The sequence below is a fragment of the Sturnira hondurensis genome, unplaced genomic scaffold (assembly GCF_014824575.4).
Source record: "Sturnira hondurensis isolate 20B ecotype Veracruz unplaced genomic scaffold, ASM1482457v3 Scaffold0019428, whole genome shotgun sequence".
NCBI classification, from domain to species: Eukaryota; Metazoa; Chordata; class Mammalia; order Chiroptera; family Phyllostomidae; genus Sturnira; species Sturnira hondurensis.
In genome coordinates, this window is record NW_028092059.1 from 7,073,725 (window position 1) to 7,083,704 (window position 9,980).

Sequence of the window (9,980 nt, forward strand, 5' to 3'; positions counted from 1 at the left end):
GGGCTCAGGGTGTGGCGTAATTACTTAACTGAGTGAATGAATGAGTAGCTTCAGTTCTAGGTCTGCACCTGCCACTCTGACAACTGCTCCTCTTCAATGAGATTTTCGAATCTAAAGTATTACCTAAAGGCCTAGAAAGACTTATATTTTAGACTGCGATGAGAGGACTTTTCTTAAGAAAAACGTTCATTTGAAATATGTGAAGCCTCATGTAGGGGATCGTACAGGGGTGGACAAAAGTAGGTTTACAGTTGTGAGTATGCAAAACACAGGGTTTATTCTTGTATTATTTATTTATTAATTATTGTATTATTTATTACTTTTATTAATGTACTTTTGCCCACTCCTGTATATTACATAATGTCCCTTTCTTTGCTATTCTTTTTTAAAAATTTTATTTATTTATCTTTAGAGGGGAAGGGAAGGAGAGAAGGAGAGAAATATCAATGTATGGTTGCCTCTCATGCGTCCCCCGTTGGGAACTGGCCTGCAACCCAGGCATGTGCCCTGACTGGGAATCAAACCATGATCACGATCGCAGGCCCGTGCTCAATCCACTGAGCTACACCAGCCAGGGATCTTTGCTATTCTTTTTGTTTACCTTTCTTTGTCTTCCTATTACTCTTTCTTTAATTTAGTCCAAAGTTTGAAAGAAGAGGAAAAAAGCAAACATTTCAACATAGATTGGTTAATAAACTGTGTGTATTCAACATTCAATTGTTTGAAAAGGTTTGAGCTTAAAAGTTTTTTCTTTTGTTGTTAACCCTTTACTTATTAAGGAGAAGTCCCGGCTCCCGCAGACACTCTACTCCATCTGACACTAAAAGGGTTGAGAGGGCAAACAGAGAGACAATGGCCACCCAGGGATGGCAGAAGACTGAGATACAGCAATGGCTCTGTTCTTCCTGGGAGCGCCGGAACATAGTCTGAAAATCTGTGTCTTAGTGCAGGCTAAAAACTAAGGCACTGTATAACCTTGAGCAAACACTGACTGAATTATATTCTTTAGTTTCATCCTTACAGAGATATGATAATATCTGCCTTATTTATTAACTTGTATAATAAGGCTGCTTAATAAATCATGTGTCCTACACTTTTGAGCATTCTTCTTTAGAAACACACTACAGACAACCCCTTTACAGGGTAAGTGTATTTATGGAGATCTCAGCTCACAGTGGAATATTGTAAGGCATAATCCTGATTGTTTATTCATGGTTGCCTGCCTCTCTTCAGACTCCAGCAGAAGTGTTGGAAGGAGCAGGTGCACCGTGAGGAGAAAGCACAGGTCTCTTACAGTCATCAACAGTGAAGCAAAGAAAGAGGGAGTGGGGGGATGAACAAAAAGGATAAAGGACTGGTGGACATGGACGATAGTGTGGTGATGGCTGGGGGAAAGGCGTATAAAATGATTAAATAGTAATGGAAAATAATACAATAAAAAGTAAATTAAAGAAATGACATAAAAATAAGAAAACATGCAGAATGCCTTTGTGGACATTATGTCAGAAAATATGGACATGAGTTGTAGGCACTCTCTGAGACTTTAATAAGGTGGTGGATATGAAGTAGCTTCAGATGCATGAACTCTAAGGGCGTGATGTCAACTTGCAACTTGCTCTATACTGAAGGACGCCATTTTTGCGGTTGTCTTTTCAGTATAATGGTCACTCAGCTGGCCTTATGTAACATCAAACATGTAGTAGGCAATTTATTTTGGAGAAAGAAGGATTGAAGAAAAAAGATCATAAAAGTTGATGGATTGAACTTGTTATCTGGCAAGAATTTTTTCCCTTGGATGAAAATCGTTTGCTTTATTTTCTCTTGAAATTATGGCTGTTTGGCCCATCAAGGGCATTCAGATAAGCTGTGAAGGCTGTTTGTTAAGGGTACTCCAGTCTGGGTTACACGATTTGGTCTTGTTTTTCCTCATTAATGCTGATTGCTGGTGTGATTGACTGCTGACATGGGGACATAATCCTCATTCTTTAACCAGTACGAAATGACACAGCTTGGTGAACTTTGAATAATGACTCATTGCCCAATTAATTATCTTTTTATTTTTTCACAGCAAATTTGACAAACAATTTGTTGCATTCTTTAGAGACTCAGACCAGATAATTTTGATTCTCTGTACTATAGGGCACACTAACCCTTTCCAAATGCTCCTTCCAAACTTCATTGTCTTTGATTCCTGGTGACATTAGTGTAGTCTTTAGTATTTCCCAGGAAAAGAAAACAAAAGATTAACACATAAAGGAGTAATACAAAATTTTGACTCATTGACTACTTAATCTACCAAACATCCAAATAGAGTTTACAACAATTTCTTAGTGCAATATCATAAATATTTAAGAAACTTGCCTCAGAAATAAAAAAAAAATGAATTGGTTCTTTGTAAATTGTCCTTGTTAGCCCTGAGTGGTGTGGCTCAGTGGATTAAGTGCTGGCCTGTGAACTAAAGGGTCGCTGGTTCGATTCCCAGTCAGGGCACATGCCTGTGTTGCAGGCCAGGTCCCTGAGTAGCTGTGTGTGAGAGGCAACCAGTTGATGTATCTCTCACACATCAATGTTTCTCTGCCCCTCTTTCTTCTTCCCTTCCCATCTCTCTAAAAAGAAAGAAATAAAATCTTTCAAAATAAATAAATAAAGAGTTCTTTTTGAAAAGCACATAGTATCACAAGATACACTCCCCCCCCCTCAGAGTTTTAGGAGTAATTACAGGAAAACAAGATTATTACTGAGCACAAATCAGGCAGTCTTTTAGAGACTGCCAGAGCTTCATTGCCAATCTGATGAACTCTACAAAGCTGAGTGACTTACGGTAATACGCCTGGTCAAGTAGCATTCGATATTTTAATTGAAGACTTAAAAGATGGAGTCAGAGATAGCCTATCAGGATTCTGGAAAAATCCTTTGTAAAAATTTTCATCTCTTATGTTGAAATGCTCAAAAAAAAGGAAAAAAGAAATGTAAAAATTTGGTTGAGGCTAGTGTTTGTTTAATGACAAGACAGTAATTATCAGATTGAAATTATAAACAAAATAGCCACTATTTTATTATTTCTCAACTCAGAGTGAGGAAAGAAAAAATAATTGGCTGGTATAACTTGAAAGGAGTCATTAGCATAGGCAAAGACAAAGACAGACTGTGGATTTGAAAGCATTTAACCTCAGTTTGCAGATACTGCTCTTCAGACCAGCAGCTCTCAATTTCGGCTTGGGCAAATGACTGCTGCTTTGGTGAATAAAACCAAACAACCGACAGAGATAAAAATCCACAGATGTTCCCTGGGAGACTGTGCCAACAATTAGAGGTCAAGTTGCAGTAATTTTGATGACAAACCTCTAAAGAGATGGCTAGGTCTCTTTTACTCTGTCTCTCTTACTTATAATATTTATTTTAGAGTTGAATGCCTTAGATGGAGTTAGATTAGGACTCGAATCATGTGACCTACAAACAAGGCTTATAAGGGATCGGCAGTGATTCCAGACCAGAATCTGAGAGTCACTATGGCAGATGAGTTTGTAGGTAGAAAAAAATGTTTCCTTTTGACACAACTGATTGGCTTCAGCAGAGTGGATTCAGTATTTTAGACCAGATTCTCTGCTGAATAGGTAGCATTTACCAAAGAGTTTATGGCTTATCCATTAAATCCCAAAGAAAATATGACAATACCCTTTTTTATTTCATTTTTCTTGCAGAAATATTTAGTTATTTAAAATATTGTGTGTTTCAGTTCTAAAAGATCTTTCCCGTGAAATGTTCCAAGGCTGTCAATTAAAACCCCAAATATTAGAGGACACCTAATGGGGGAAAGAGGTATCCTGCTACATGCACCCCAAATGCTCAAGGTTTTACAACCCCCACTTTTTGAAAGCTTGTGTGAAAGAGAAAAAAAATATTCTTTGATCTCAACCAACAAGAATTTTGCCCTCTGTAAAGACTACATTTTGTAGTCTTAACGGCTCTCTATGCTCCTCCTCCTCCTCTACTCCAGCCTCCAAGGAACCCTCTGTAAAGGGCACTGCTTTTTTTACACTGGGTGCTATTACTCATTGAGCACTGCTGAATGTGATTAAGAATGGACGATCAAGGCCTTAAGACTGGCCACGTAAGTGGAGGTCAAATGACTCACCACAATATGATCCTGGCCCTTATCCAAGACGCTTCTGTAGGTCACATCATTTTCATTAAAACCAATACAGACCAGCCATAGGTTAAATGAATGTGTAAGTATTATGTTGCAATGTCTGGTAACTAGCAAGAGAAGTAGGTTATGTGCAGAAAAAAAAAACATGAAAAACCTGTCCTGTGCTTTACAGGCAAAGAGGAGGTCTTAATACATCAATAATATAATTTATCTTAATTTTAACTCAGAGCAAAAAGCTACCATCAGCACACTGTATGTAGCCATTGATCTTAATATTTACTGAGGATTTATGCCAGTATACTTGTTCTGGCTTGTAGCCTCCACGCTGCCTCTGGAAATGCCCGTGGTGCTTTCACATTGCCACAGCAATGGGATGGCATCAATCAAATGACTGCTTTCAGAGTACCCCACGTCATCAAGTCCGACATATAGAAATTTAAATTAATGTTAGATGAGGTCACTAAAGGCTTTGAACATACTGGCACCAGGGTGCTTGCAGTGGTTCATCTAAAACTAAAACAGACATTTGAACCCAAATTTTGAATACTCAAGAAATCTTGGTGAGGTGAGAAAAAAAATAAGAAAAATATGAATGTATTTATTTTTATTAAAAGTCATGAATTCGAAAAAAGGCTAATAGTAGCATCTTTAAGAAAGATTTATTTCTTATAATGTACAATGGAAGGCATTCAACTTTCATTCATTTTCCAAAAAAGCTGACTAGCTGTTGCCCAATTAATACATCTTGGAAAGTTTCCCAAAATGATGTTTTTCATATATATAAATTTATAGTTTTATTTCCCCCTAGAGTTCTCACTTGGTATTTTTAAGAGTCTTGCTGAGTGCTATCTGGCCCACAGTTCTCATTCAGGGGCCTTGTAAAGTTAGGTCACAAAAATTGGGGAGAGAGAATCAGAAGACTTTGCTGTTCTCTGGAACTCATCTACTGAGGCAGGCCATGGACTTAAAGATGTCCTGAGACCTAACATCTGACTGATGCTCACAGACTAGATTACAGAACTTTTAAACACATGTAGGTGAATGAGTAGATAGCCTCTTGGAATGGTAATTCTAACCACGGAAACCTCCTTCTGTAATAGTCCAAAATGTCTGGGAAAATCCTCCAGAGGACAAATGACTTGGGTAATCCCAGAACCCTGATATCCACTCTTCCCACAACACAAGCCCACCAAGGCTCTTCACTAGCGGGAGGAAAATCAATTTGCATTAAAATATGAAAAGAGCAGTAGATTGCAAGATCAGGCTCCAAAGAAAATCAGGGATACAAGCAAGATGTCTAAGTTTTCTAAAATTACACAGGAGAAAAAACAATGAGGTTGAGTAAAATTTGAGAGAGCAAAATTTCCGCTTACATCTTAAAAGTATAAATAATCCTTAAATTAAAAAAAGGCCCCCTAAAATTACTATGTTTAAACAAATTGCAAATTAACAGTTGTGTTCACCTTATGAAACATGAGTGGGAGTAATTCAATGATGCATTTTATTTCCCTCTCTCATCTGAAAGCCTGAATGGAGAAGTTTCTATAAAAAACTGAAACAATTACCATGAAATGAAACTTTCTCTGTCATGAGCCAGCCCTAGAGGCTTATCGGCTCAGACAAAGACAGTTAAGTTACTCACTCTTCTTTCTGATCTAAATCTTGTTCAAATATATATCAAAGGAAGCCTTAAATGAATTGAGAAAGACTCAATAGGCAAAATTTAGACCAAAGAACATATGGTGATTGGTTCAATCACTTGTACTTTGAAAATGGTGGGTATATATTAAAATAAATTGACCTTCAAGATATTCTGTTAGGTTAAAACAATTAAAAAAAGAAAATGTGGAGCAGTAGATGTAGTAATAGTATGCGTAAATTTTTGTTAAAAAGTAGGGAAAAAAGAACATTAAACAATTAAGATACCTCAAAATAGAGAACACATAATAAACTCACAAAAAAGAAAATGGTGGGTAATTATAGGTGTAGGAAGCATCAGATATAATGAGTTCACATGATGTTGGGAATGCGGACACTTTGATTACCACTCACTAGCTGTGTTACCTTGGGCCACCTATCTGGGTGTCAAGCTCTCCACCTGTAAAATTAGAAGGCTGACCTAGATGCCCTCTGAGATCATGTACAGCTCTTGTATGTCATGGGCTGTGACTCAGATTGTTTTTAGTTCGGTAGGAAGAACTACTTCCTCCCTCGCCACCTTTCATCAGCCTGCAGCACGCAGACTCCCAGGTGTAGGAGGGCACTTGCCCCAAGTTTCTAGGACCTCGATGTCCCATAGGCACTTCCATATTTGGGTTCATGAAGCTAACTATATGATATGCTGAGGTCATTAGCCACTAAAACATTTCATTTCTGTACAGAAAACTGCTGATAAACTCTGGTTTTAATGGGAGATTTTAACACATTTACATTTAATATATTACTATAGTTCAGTTGGCTATAAATCTTTTGTTGCCTTTTTTCTATTATCTAAATAGATTCGTAGGTGTCATCCTCTCACTTTGGGCAGCTTTTCTATCTCTCAAGGAAAGTAGATCAACAGATTATACAGATGCACAAAATATAATCCAAACAAACAGGGAAATGGAAAATATCCACAAGTTAATTGAGAACATAGGCCATAGGTGGGTCACAGAACTCATGGTCATTGGCACAGAGACCTTATCGGAGGTCTGACCTCCGCGGTCTGACCTCATGTCAGCACTAGAGTGGAGGTGCTTCTCTGGGGCCAGCACCTGCCCTGGTGCTGCTAAATATTTTCTCTGGTGATTTGTGAGGGTACTAATTAAGGGAGTAAATGATGTGTTGTAAGTAGACAGATTGGTAAGTCCATGGATCCTCAGATTATAATAATAAAATAATATGTTGGAGAAATAATCATGAGCAAACAAAATGAATGTTCATTTAGTATATCCTCAGCTGATATACTTAAAAACAAAATTTAAAAAATAGCAGGAAAAAACCTGCTAGATTAGCAGAAAAAAAAAACCCTTGAAATTAACATGAATCATAAAATTATTTTCCACCACTGATGTTCAATTCAAGTATATTATTGTAAGACCAGGATTTAGAAATAGGAATAAATGTATGTCACAATGGTGACCTCATTTTATACTGAGCACCAGCATGCTGTGTCCAGTTATAGATCCCTTAACTAATGTGGGAAAACTAGATAGATTTCAGGAATGCATCTGGACTGTGCTTTCAGAGATAGACAATTAGTTAGAGATAATTTCCGTCAAACTCTATATTTTACTATTGACAAAACTTGTACAGTTGGAAGTGTTTTATCCAAAGGCAGTTATGTGACTGTGAAAAGAGCTTTAACTCTTAATCCCTTGTCTATTGTTCCTTCCAGTTCTCACAGTGAACTAGGGATTTTGAAATGCGAAGAGATGAGGAAAAAGTGGGGAAGTGAGGTTATTTGTTACAGAGAAGAAAATGCTTAGATTAGATACAATGTCTATCACAAAGCCTATAAAAATTTCTTACTTAAAAGGTGGTGACTAGAAACTCTTCATTTCTTCTCACAGGCGATTCCATTTCACTGAGGACTGAATGAGAGTAAATGTACAATAAAATGCATTGGAAGCATTTTTGGAGCTGCATAAAGGAACCATTTCCAGTTGCCAGAATGATTGCTAATTAGTATAACATAATATTTGTTCCCCAGAAGTTTGATTTAAAGATTAGAATACAGTTTTGCCTATTCAAAATGGTAATCTCACCCAAACCAGTGCGGCTCAGCTGGCTGGCAGCCTCCCCCAAAAAGGAAAGGTCCCGGTTTGACTTCTAGCCAGGGCACATGCCTGGGTTGTGGGTTCAGTCTCCGGTTGGGTGGGGCATGTGTGAGAGGCGACAGGTCAGTTCCTCTCCCTCCCTCCCTTCCCCTCCTTCTAAAAAGAAATCAGTTTAAAAAGTGGACATTTCTACAGATAGGAGGCAGAAACAAAACATTTGTTCAAGGTCCCTAAAATCCCATACTAGATATTTTTATTTGCCCTGCTTTCTGCCTGCTCATTATTTTTTGCAAGATCTCATTCCAAAAAGAAACAAAATTTGAAACCAATTTAGTGCTTTTGTTCTTAGTACCATCCAACACCACTCCCAGAACGAGCAGACTCCCTGCTAAGCCTTTACAGTAGAATTGCCAACTTTCATCTTTTACTGTAAGGCACAGTGTTGTGGCATTAGATGCAAAAATTTACCTAAGCATTTGGTTGACTGACCCAAAGATCTTTTCGAGAGTATGTTGCTCCTTGTCAGCTGCAGATGAAATTCTTGATCAATACTACGGTGACATTTTAAATGGTCCATTGTGAATTGTTCAAAATTGTAATTTATTACCAGTTTATTGGAGAAATAAAAAACTAGATATTAGAAACTACCTGAAAAATCGCAATTAAAAGTAATTACCTATGGTGGATTTTGTTTATAAGACAAAGAGTTTTTATTGTTTTATTGTTGTTCAATTACAGTTGTCCCCATTACTCCCCCCATTACTCTCCTCTGCCCTACCTACCCCAACGTCCCACATTCAATCCTCCTGTCTCGTTGTCTTTGTCGATGTCTCTTTTAAACATGTTCTTTGACGACCTTCCCCTTCTTTTTCCTGTTATCCCCTCTCCCACCTCCTCACTGGTCACTGTGAGCTTGTTCTTTATTTCCATATCTTGGGTTCTATTTTGCTTGCTTATTCATTGTGTTGATTATGTTCCACTTGTAGGTGAGATCATACAGTGTTTGTTTTTAACCTCCTGCTTACTTCACTCAGAGTAATCCTCTTCAGTTCCATCCATGCCGCCACAATGGGTAGGAGCTCCTTTTTTTCTTTCTGCCATGTAATATTCCATTGTATAAATGTACCACAGTTTTTTGACCCACTCATTTACTGATGGGCACTCAGGCTGTTTCCAGCAAGACAAAGAGTTTTTAAATAAAAAGGAAGTTTAAGTAACAGTAAAATCTGCATTTCATAATTTCAGACATGTAAGCTTGAAACAACCTTAATGATCTGCTTAGACATTCAGAGGTTGCTTTTTGTTTCTTACTTATATTCTCCCCAAATGATCCTGTACTACAAATAAAACCGTATGAAAGTTGAAAGTGAATTGCAATTCTTTTTTAGGCAAGAGTTTCAGTCAAGAAAAATAACTGCGTTTTAGTTTATTTCAAGGTTGATTCTTTTCCATTATGAAAGAGTGTTTACAAATGATCTTGACAAAGGTCACACACCCAAGTCATTATTTTTCTTTCAAGAGTGCACCTCTATAAGAGATTACAAAATGAGAACCAGCCACGAAAAAGAAATAAGTTTACTTCTCTTGAACATATGTAGGGACTATTTGACTTGTGCACATCCCAGATAATTTATAAAGGAAGGAAAACAATTACAACATAACATGCAGTTGCTTGAAATGGCTTTATTGTTGTTTTAAAAATATCTCGTATTTCAAGTTGTTTTCTATTGAATAATATGCACCCATTACAGGATATGCTGAAGCATTTCGCCATGGGATCTGTGGCACACATATTTTGGGCCTAGCCATATTCTCCATACATAGAAAGAGGAGGTATGTGCAGCGGATTGTATAACAACTTGAACAATGGAATCCAAGAGACCTGGTTTCAGGTTCTGACTCTCCATTTACTTCCTGTATATGAGCTATGAGGGCAATTCACCTAACCTTTAGCTCCTCTGTGCTTGTGAATGATGACTCAATTATATTCTCTTGATTCTAGTAACTAGGAAGTTAACATTCATCTCTGAATTCTGTAGTATTTTTTTTGCTGTTCCTATGCTTACTCA